Here is an 11753-nt window from a genome sequence, read left to right on the forward strand (position 1 = left end):
ACGAGTCTCATTTTGGTAATGTTTATATACAATAGTAATTTTTACAGTCATCAGATTTGCGTATTAGTAAGTTATAAGAGATATTATTTTTTAAGCGGAAAATAATTATACATTGTAATTTGTTCGTGTCCTCGTCTCTCGAATAATTAATTTTAAATGTCATTACGTTCTTCATGAAGCTATCTTAGCTTATTACTAAGGCTTCATTTATTTGTATACGTTGAACAATAAATGAAAAAATGTGTTACCACGAGCTAACTTGACCTTTCTCGTGTAACAATTACTTTTACTTAAATTTTGTTTTGTGTGACAAGTTATATAAAAGATTAGGCCTGGCATGCATGATAATTGAATCGATAAGGCTTTTCGTGACTTGTTTAAGTTATATTTTTAAAAAACTGTTATAAATTTTTCCGTTTAAAATAAGTTATTATTAATTAAGGATGAATGTTAACCGATTTATGTTTCAATCTCAATGTTTGTTAACTCAAATAAAATACAATAATAGATTCAAATTAGCTGTTATATAGTACTGTGAAAACTAAATTCCATTCTAAAGATGAATAGAATATCATTATTCTATAGGTTTTTTGGCATCTACATCATGAACAATATACACAATAAAAGTTTTTCAGACTAGCACTCAAAACTCAGGACCAGTGAATTGCTTTTAATTCATTTCTGAAACATGGATAAGATCGCAAATTATTTGCAACGATTTTCTATTTTTCAGTTTAGAGAACGAAAATTATCATATTTTATTCATTAAATTAATGATAAACATTGAAAATGTTATAGTAATACCTGAATTTTTAAGCAGTAACGTTATTGAAGTTTTAACAATTAAGTTTTATCAAAATATTAAGATTAGTTAACGAGTTTTTATTTAATAGTGCAAAATTCAACATTTTCCTTTATTGAAATAGCTTTGATTTCTTATTTAATAATACCGACGTATTAATAATAATCATCGCTTCAGCTGTAAAGCAAAATATGCAACGGATGACCGTTGGAGCAGAAAGGTTCTTGAAAAGTGACCACGAGCTAGTAAATACGGTGTGGGTAAGCTCTCCACTAGGTGGAATGTCGTGGCGATCTTTGCGAAAGGCCTATGCATTGCATTGGCTATCTACCAGCTGAGATGATGATAAATTATTTAACCAAGAACATGATCCCTATTTTCATATTTCTTTTACATATTATAACAAAAAATATTACAGGCATATAAGTCAACAAAAGGAAAATAGAAAGCGTATAAAATCCAATAAAAGATTTCTGATAAACCTACAAGCAAATTAAATGTTATTGGAACAAGAGATAGTTAATCGTATATCTCCGCAATAATTAAGGCGTAAATATCCCGCTATAGGAGGAGACAGGCAGAGTGCTTAAGATTCGCTTCCATCGTGGGAGAGATGGCACCAAATATTGATTTACAACCCTCGATACAGAAATGGAATAAATTGGAATATTAATTTCGCATAACAATGGCAGCAAACAAATTAAAGTGTGCCAGATGTCTTCCTCAGATTTCCCCTATTTCCGTTCATTAATAATAGACGATTTATTTTAAGTGCATTGAGTTTCATTTTTGGTGCGAATGCTCTTTATTCGGTTTATTTTTAAATATCGCACATGACGAACAACAACGGGAACGCGATGAAAATCAATTATAAACTTTAACACCCTTATAAAAGTATTTATACCATTAATTATAACTTTAAAGTTAAGTTTAAAGTTAATATAATATGTAGTTATATGTAATTATTTTTTAGAGGGACGACGCTTATATAATTATTCAAAATATTTTATATGTTATGACTTCATACAATTTTTCAAAGTATAAAAAATTTAGATTTTTTGTCAAATCGCTCAAAATTAAAAAAAATATGTTATGAAAAAACCTCGTTCAGAATATTAAATAAAAATTTTATATCAATACTTGGAATTTAAATTAACCGTCCTTTAACAAATTTAACGTCAGCGATAAGAAATGACAAAACAATGTATTAAAAATTTCACAAAGGCTTTTGTTATCTAACAAATAAACCTAACGCCGCTATGGAACCACTTTTATTAAACTATTATTTGCGGAGCCAGCTATTTCGCTCATAAGCGGCGGCGTGATTTTAATTAGTAGAGTTAAAAAATTAGTTAATAACGAACCCTGTTGGCGGACGTGGAAATAATTACATTATCTCATACACACCGTGTTATAAGCAAAAATGTGTTTACACATGCGAGCCTTGCGTGACGAACGGAGCCGTGCTTACGGACGCTAAATTGTTATGAAATCCTTGCCTCCACAATAACAAAGTGTCGGCCAACCCATTTACATTCTATGACAGCTATGATAACATTTTCCGTGGGAAAAATCCCCTTTTTTAGCAATATTACTATTTTACTATCAATGTATATCGGTGGTACTTTAGTAATCGAGATTTCATAGAGTTATTTGTTATAAAAATGTACGACAGAGAGTATAAAAGTAAACTTAGTTCGTACATTGTACGAAGTGGTCAAACATAACCAGGAATTTTGAACCTTTCAATTAAATTCGCAGTTATAACTATTGTTGTCATTAGTCTAAATAAGAAATTGAAAATATTTTATTTAATAATGATTTTAAATAACATTATATTATGACTATTTGACATTTTTTTTTCAGTGTACATTTTCAGTATACTATGATTCACCGGACGATAGAGTTCAATACAAACGTATAGTGTTCTATACGATAAAAGTAACAATGCGCTTGACACCTTGCAATTTATGATGGGAATTTTTTTTAAAAAAAATGTTTTAGTGTGTGTTTGTAAATATTTTTTAGATTGGCGTTCTTGTTTATAGTATGGTTTTGCAGCTTTACGGCGTTAAGACGTGAACAGTGAAAGAGAGAATGGAAGCGTATTTATTTTATGGAATGGATGTAGTGCTAAAATTTGTAGCCGCGTATGCAAATCAATATCGAGGACCGCTTTGGTTATATCTCAAGTTTAGAAATGTTTCGATCACTTTATGCCAGAAAAAGACAATGCTATGGAGATACTTGATGTCCAAGGTAGAGTCGTGCTGTGTTGTAATGCATTCTCGGAAAATGTGAAAACCCACCGCTGCGAGAATCTAACTGGGAAATCTTAAATCTATGAGAGCGAATCTCTGGTGAGAAAAAAATGGAGTGGGATTGTTTTCACAACCATTTTAAGGGTTGTGCAAAGATTCCAATGATCACTAATACTCTGCACAGAAGTAAAAAGAAGAGGAACAAGTTCAGCATCAATACATCCACTAGATAGGCATCAATAATTCCAAAGCTATATTAATTGCATAATGAACGAAAAAACAAATTACCAATCAGTAGATACATATTCTTTTAATTAAAGCCTTATTGTTCAAAGGCTGTGTGCGCATACTAAAAATAGGTAAAAAGGTAAAAGTTTAAAATCCAATTAAAAGCGAGGAATACCTTACTAAAATAGAACGTACAAAATAAATTTACACAGCAACAAATCCGATGTAGTAATGAATTGTTTGCCAGCTCAGGTCGCTCTGCGCCAGTTGGAATGGTGCCTACTGTATGAGCGGCTTAGCCTAGACCGAGATAATCTACTAAACTGAAATACTTACCATTCTTGGAGGCGCTTGTTCATGTACTACTTGATTTATTTGTTGGTTGTATTTCTTCGGCTAAGATTTTTTGTTTAAAAATAGTTCTAACATTGATCTCTAAACTTTTAATACCAGGCTAATTGTCTATGATCTGGTAATTTTACTGTGATCGATATAATAGAAAATAAGATATATTTCTAATAAAGAAAATATTTTTTTCATGACTACTGTGTTAGGTAACACAGGTATTTTGATAATGTCGATATTTATTTCGGCTGTTATAACCTATAACAATATACGAATATAAACTTTTTCATTTCAAAAACGGTACGAAAATGATGGCGTTTTTTTTAAATATCTGTGTACAATACATCGCGGATTAAAAAAATTGTCATGGAGCGACACGATCATAATATAACAAGTCTCGGGGTGCTTAAACTATTGTTTAGTTTTTTACTCTTTATTTCCGGACTACGATTTAGTACTAGAGTTACGCAAGTGCAGTTAACTGGTTAGCCGTTTATAGATTTGATTTAAGATGTACATTCAACCTAAACTTTTATTATGACTGCGAGGAAATTGAAGTCTGTATAGTTAGCAATGCGTTGACGGAAACTTATTATTATTTAGTTTTTATTACGCAAAAAAAAACTATTTGAATTACCTGCTTTATTTACGGTTACGTAAATTATAAAAATTGAATTAAAATGAGTATTATAAAAATATGGCTAGAGTATAAAAAAAACTAAAAAATAGACTTTTAAAATGGATGTCCGATATCGAAAACTGTGCATCCGACATTCACATTTCACTTGCAAATTGCTTATCCATCGATATCGAGACGTCAACGGACCATCCTGTGCAAGAATAAAAACCAATTACCATTTAGTTGCACATATATTTTTAAACTATATTCTAATATTTATTTTTCAACCATAGATGTTACTTTTACTTTTATAACGAAATCATTTAAGTTAAATTTTTATTCTTTCCATTAAGGAAGGTTTAAGTTTGAATTGGCCCGCTGTCAAGCAGAAGGTAGGATCGAGTCGCGCGTACAATCGAAAATTTCTTATTCAGTTATTTCTTGAGAAGTGTTTGGGATTTCCTCTTAAAGAGGAAGTTTTAAGCCGGCAGTAAATTATTCCTTCGACAGGTGAGGCCGTAAAGGCAAGATTTACGCCTAGGGGTTCAGCGGGGGAACTTTCCCTTGATAAAATGTATATTGCATAGCATGGTACGTTTTCTATAAGCGTCCACAGGGAGTAGCCCTTGATAATTCTAGCGCTGAAGATTTAACAAAATTTATTGCTACAAACCGAAAGTTTGAGCGGGATTTCATAATGAGTTTGATGAGTTAAAGTAGTTCGATTACGTTGTTCTTACTTCAAAGATAGTTGATTGCACCTTTAAATTCATTATGAATTTAGAGCAAGCTATCTAAACAAAAATTCCTGCTGAATAAATTACGACGGGCGTAATTAGCTACAGTGACGTCACGAACAGTATTCCCGCATGACGGGCGTATGTTTTTATTATTGTACTAAGTAAAATTCATTTAGAAGTTGGAGTAGATTCAACTCTAGGGGAGGGTTGGCAGCGACGCCTTAATAATTGTTAGCGTTATTGTTCAACAATAACTTTAATTTTTGCTTTTAATGCCTCCCGTCTGATGATGTTCACCAATATATGTTTATAACGCTGTGACATAACCACTGGTATTATCAGATTCTCATAAATAATGTAACATACTAATATTTTATTACGTATCTTAACTTCTGTATTAAAAATGCACGATTTATATTGCTTGGGTACATTTGACTTCATGACTTTTTCTTTTCAAATATTATACAGTTATTAAGCTATTTTTAAATATTTTATTTTTTTCATATCAACCATATATCATACATTTAAACAGGAAACATACAGTCGGGTCATTTGGCCCGCTATTATAGAAATAGTTACCTAGTAAGTGTTGGTATGATTAATGTTAATAAAACTGCATTACCTGTGTATTGTAATACCTTACACAGTAGGCAATAAAAAAGTTCTAACTTTTATGAAGCCTTAAGGAAATCTCTCCTCTATTTTTTTTTACTATTTATTGTACATCGAAGCAACAAAAAAATAATTCGGATGTAATGATTAAAAATTGAAGTATATAAATAGCACTTTTTATAGCAGAACCTATTGTCAGCCAAAATAATTATTATAACTTATTTTGTACCTGTTATAACCATCATTCATAATAAATAATTCATCAAATAAATCTGAAATTAATGACAAGCTTAAGTTATTAATTTTTAAAACTATATTGGTAATAAAAAAAACACTAAAATAAAAAAGTGCCGAAATTGACTTTTGAAGTACAATAAATAGATCGTCATCGATATTACTGTCATAAGACATAGCTGGACATTGAAATAAATAGATCGTTTGAAGTCAATTAGATGCGGACTACAAAAGTAACCGTCGTATTTTGTGGGTATCGTATCTCGTGCGTGGCAAAGTAAACTGGGGCGGGGCGCACGTGGGACACTGCAAAATCAAAGCTTCCCAACTTGTCAACTCGATTACCATAAACAAACGAGAAAGACGCTCCTGCGTTTTAATGACACTGTTCGAGGAAACAGTAAAGAAGAAAATTTAATGTGAAAGTGGCAAAGGCAATAATCACCTCACTACATTCTTAAGCACAGGAAGTCCTTTGAGGGCGCTGTTATAAGAAATTGCTTACGGTGTAAACTTTGTCATGTTACGGTTATAATATTTTTGGCCAAGGTTTAATTTAAATCATTACAATTTTCAGTTTTACTTTTTGAAATGTAAGCATGCATCGATTAACGATTAAAATTTTAAACGAGAAAATTAACATCGGAATTTAAGCATATTACGTCAACGTTATAATTATCGTTTTTATCGACATATAAGATAATTGGATTGAAACAATGAACTGGAACAGTGAATTTACGGCCCGTTGCTGGTGATTGAAATGTGTGCAATGCAATACATATGTGTGTGCGCGTGCGTGCGTGCATGCGTGCGTGCGTGCGTGCGTGTGCGCGTGCGTGCGTGCCTGCGTACTGGTGCGTTTTTCAGTGAATATTGACATAAATAACATTTTATGCAACACAACGTTAGAGTTTAGTTGATTTGTACGCATATTTCACTCAACGTTTTCTTTATCGTACTGTCAGCACGTAGTCTAGAGACAAGTTTTTATTAATAAAATGTGTTAAAGTTTTCTTTATAACTTAAATGATGTATTTTTATTAAGAGTAATATTTGTTTTTGGTGACTATTTTCTATTTTTAATTAGCTTACTAAATTATATTAGTATAATGATAACTTATATCATTATAATCAGATGTTGAAAAAATGACTACACTTTCTCACACTTACACTTTTGGTTATTTACGAAACTGTAATGGTTTTTCATATAACTTGTCATTTTACAGCTTTGCCCTTCGTGCTTTGAACATAGAGAGTTCATATTTGGGTATTATTTAGATTTAATAATGAATATTAAAATACACAATTTGGGTATTCATTTCTTAAATACAAAGTCATACGGATGTGATTCTTGACATTCGCGACATTTATCTATTTGAATACAAAGTTTAATATGACGGCTTGGCAGGTAGACTATGTGATGTCTGTCATTTTACTTTTGAAATACATAAATAAATTTTTCTGAAGTAAATTTTAGATGAAAAATTATCTCGTCAAAATAAATCCGTAGGGGTTAAATCAAAAATGCGGTGAGGCCAATTTATGTCACGTCTCTTGGAGATCGGATTGCCAAGAAAAATGTTACGTACGCGTGGCAAAGGCATTTAGGACTGCTGTGACGTTGTTACGTAAAATCATGGTCTTTGGCAACCGAGAAGTTATAAGAGAAAATAAATTTAATATCAATTTATTTAAATAGATGTAAACATTGTTATGGGTCAGATCGCACGTTTAACCAAAGGCTCTTGAGACTAAAAGACTCTGGATTAGCTTACTCGAGTCAGTAGGCCGACGACATAATCAAGGTCACGGAAACTCATTGAATGCGGGCAGCGCAAGACCAGTCATTGCGGCTTATGTCTTGAAGTAGCTGCCTAATGGCTGAGATGATAATAATTGTTACGAGACATGAATATTTCAAACAATCGATACTAATCTTGTACAAAATTGTACGGAAGTACATAAATATTCAAAATATTTCGGAACAGTTAAAATTTAAACAAGTCTCTTAAGAATCTTGTTGCGTTGTTACCGTTGTATTTGCATAAAGAGATAAAGGAGTTGGCGCTAATCCACAACTGTTTCAATTGCAAGCCCATTCATTAGGGCCCGGCTGGGACGCCGCTCGTTATGCTAATGTACCGATTGTGCCTCTGACGACGTACCGTCAAATTAGCCATACACCTGTCATGTTATTAAATATATATTTGTACACATATCCATGCAGTCATCCATCATGTAGGAAATTTAACACATTGGACTTTACAAGTAGCCGAGTTTAAGCTTGTTTTAATGGAAACACTACGTACTTCGATTATGATTGATGACACTCGGGTTATTTAGAAAATTATTGTGCATGAAATAAGACAAAAAATAATAAAGAAATAAATTGTAAAAAGCTACAATGAGCTTACATATGAATAGGTTATTATGATACACCATAAGAGATACCTGATCGCTGATCATGTAAATTATTACACGATTCGAATGTATCTCCTATGAAAGATTTAGGGAGCCGTATTTAAAAAAAAACGATTATGTAAAGGTGATTAAGTCTTCTTAAAACATAGGGCTTTATGATCAAGAATAGTCTCTTTGTTGGATTCAGCACCTGGTCATAAGAGGTTGGAAATAAAGGTTTCGGACATCATTAGAGCTGAAGACAGGCCAACACCTAGTTTTAATTTTAATTCGCTGAATTATACCCCGTTTTGGAGAGTATGTCATAATCTTAACGTCATTGTAATTTGAGGTTTACGAAATTCATAACATTGGCAGCGAAGAATTTTCCTATGAAGAATGTGCCCGGCTCTATTGATATCCGGCCTGAATAGTTCAGGGCCTGTATTAAATTCAAGTAATTAAAGAGGTAATTTTAATAAGCTTTAATATTTTATAATTCTTTATATATTAATAGACAAATGATAATAAACGTATGTATTATATATATTATTATACATTATGTATAAGAAAAAAAAAAACGATAATTCCTTGTAACAACATTTATGGCTGGACTAAGTATATCTGCTTGTTCGAGTGAAAGTACCGTGCAGTACCGTCTGTTTGTTAATTTATCAATTAGTAGCTCATTGAAGCAACCATAATTGCATAGCCAAAATATAATTTTAGGTAAATAAGAATCAGGTTATTCTTTTTTTTTAATAAAAAACCAACAAAATCCATTATTGCACTGAAGTGGTTTTGTTCCCCCGTTTAAATACACGAAATGGTTAAGCATTTATGGTATAAATCGTCAGGTAAATTTTGTATTTTAAATTAGACAACTTAGCAAAAAGAAATCTTTAGTTACTTTCTAGTATACAATACGCCCAAAAATGTCATTGTATACATAATTTGATAAGTTAACTTAAATAATTTAAGTTATTAGCAAAGTTATCCTATACTTTTATTCGTAATTTATTACAAAAAACGACTCGAATGTACGAATGGTTACAGTTTAAATACACAATAAAGCATTTTACTAAAATTGTCGTAATTATAATATTTTATAGAGAAATTATTATGTATGGAGACGTAATGTTTCAGCATTACGTTGATTCGTCGTGCAAGCGGCCGGGTATGAAGACGGGACTGATGCTAAGACTAAGCGGGACAGAAGACCCGCTTAGCAGGTTTAAGAGTGCCTTCTTGTAAGACACTGGTCTTCACCTTTACCGATCAGATCCTTTTCTCTACTTAATTTAGCTTTAAACGGTGTTTTGGATACGTTATTTTGGATGTTCTTAATAGGCTTAAATCCTTCAGTAAGTTATAAAACATTTCTCTTTTATACTTCTCACTCTACTCTTCAGCGCATATAAATTTATCATGAAATTATTTATAATTATTTCGTTAACACGTTTGTGATACTAACTCACTTTAATTGTGTAGTTTTTAGATAAGTTTATTTTCTAGGAAATAGTAAGTTTTATTAGTACGTCTTATTACTCGTTAATCATAGTTTAATTTGTTCCCGTAGAACATTAAAGTTGACTGAACTATTGCCATACTTCTGTATATTAAAATCATTGAATGTGTTTTATACAACATAGATTTAACAGAGCGTATAGCGTAAAGAAATGTTAAAAATTTAATCACGGACGAAAGCTGCACTGACCGCATTATTGTAAGCGTCACATTGAACTGACGTGGAGCGATTGGGTCAGTCTAACGGGCGTCCCGCACCATGAAGGACTTTATTACAGTGCTGTAACAACACGGTTTTGTTTTACCACTTCTTTGCTAGATGGACGGCTTATGTGAACCCGATCTGTTATTGATGTCAATAGTGTTTGCGAACGGCCTTTAATCACAAACGAAACTAGGATGAAATGAGATTTGTACGGTGTGGGTCGAATTTATTACTATCGCTTCTATTTATTCAGTTGTTTGTTTATGGAAATCGCGGTATAGTTTAGGATTACATTCGTAATTAGCAAATTTAGTTTGCTTCCTGTATTGTTATTGTTTTGATTTTAATAGTATTAGATTTAATTATATAATATGAGTAATTGTAGCTTTAGATTATTGGTCTATATGCGTGCAGTTTTTATTTAATATATCATAGTGTTATTAAATCAATGAATAACCTTCCTAACTTAAACTAATGAAATTTCTCGTAAATTTCCATATTTCTAATAACTTTGTCTATTTTTCTAGCGACTATGTAATCTATTTAATCCTTAGTTATTTAACATGAACATTTATTTTGTAAACTTTGTATTAATGAATATGTTTAAATATGAAATGCATAGGAGACATTAAATCGACAACGAAAAAAATGTAAGTGACTTAAATTGTATTTGTATTATTCGATAACGGAGTTCCCCGAGCGCGACTAATGCGTTTATTATTAAAAGTAATATTGTCTCAACTAAAGAAGCTTTACTGTGTATATGTCCATCCGGCGGTCCATTCAAAGTCGTCGTGGGCATCAAGCGTCAACGGGCGTGTCCCCATTATATTGCCGTGGTGATATTGGATAGACATAACGAATCGGGTCAACTCGTTGTCCGTTTGATGAAATACTTTGGTCACCGCTGAGCACTTCATTCACAGCACTGTCGAAGTGTAAAGGGTTGTGTGCAGCGCAAAATCAATACTATGCTCCGGTCGTGGTACAGCGGTGTCTTGTTTCATTGGGCTTTTGTTTATAAATTTTTCTTTTTATATCTTTTAATTTTTTTTCTTTTTTTCAAGGCAGGGATAAGACGGGGGAAAACACGTATTTGATGGTCAGTAAATGAATGCTTATATTGTAACAATCCACAGGATTTATAATTAAAAAATGCGCATTACCTTTTCTGATCTCGCTGCCTAAAATATTTTGATTGCATCTCTTTAATACCAGAAACTTCACTTGTTGCGGTTTCTTTTAATTATGTACTCAGTAATGTAAACCTAATACTAGACAGTAGTAACAAAAACAGGTTGTGATTGTGGTTAATACAAAGTTTAAATATTTTATTTTACATTCATTATAAATCGGAATTAAGAGTTTACAACATAAGCTAGTGCAATAGCTAAGAATTGACAATAATTTCGTTTACTTTGAGACATGCATCGCATGTATGTCATGTGTATACATGACTGTGTAGTATTATGGCACAGTCAATAATACGCACCTAGTATACATTTATTTATTTACAGTCTTCACACACTTTGTGCAATGGCGGACTTAATGTATTGTTTTAATCTTCATTGATTCTAAATTTAAAGTGAAAGTAGGTAGGCCTCACAGCGCGCATTAAAATTAACCGCTGAGGCTTTAGCCTTCTGGAGTGGATACCTTGGTCCATCCACAAGGTGGACAGGCCTTCGTCCAAAACTGGACGTCCTATGTCTAAAATAATAATTATAATTTTAAAGAGGAGTTTAGTTGATAATTTGTTCCAATGACGTATAAATTAAAT

Source organism: Battus philenor, unplaced genomic scaffold (assembly GCF_028537555.1).
Source record: "Battus philenor isolate CCGP_79_NKW_IND1 unplaced genomic scaffold, ilBatPhil1.0.hap1 SCAF_11, whole genome shotgun sequence".
NCBI lineage: Eukaryota > Metazoa > Arthropoda > Insecta > Lepidoptera > Papilionidae > Battus > Battus philenor.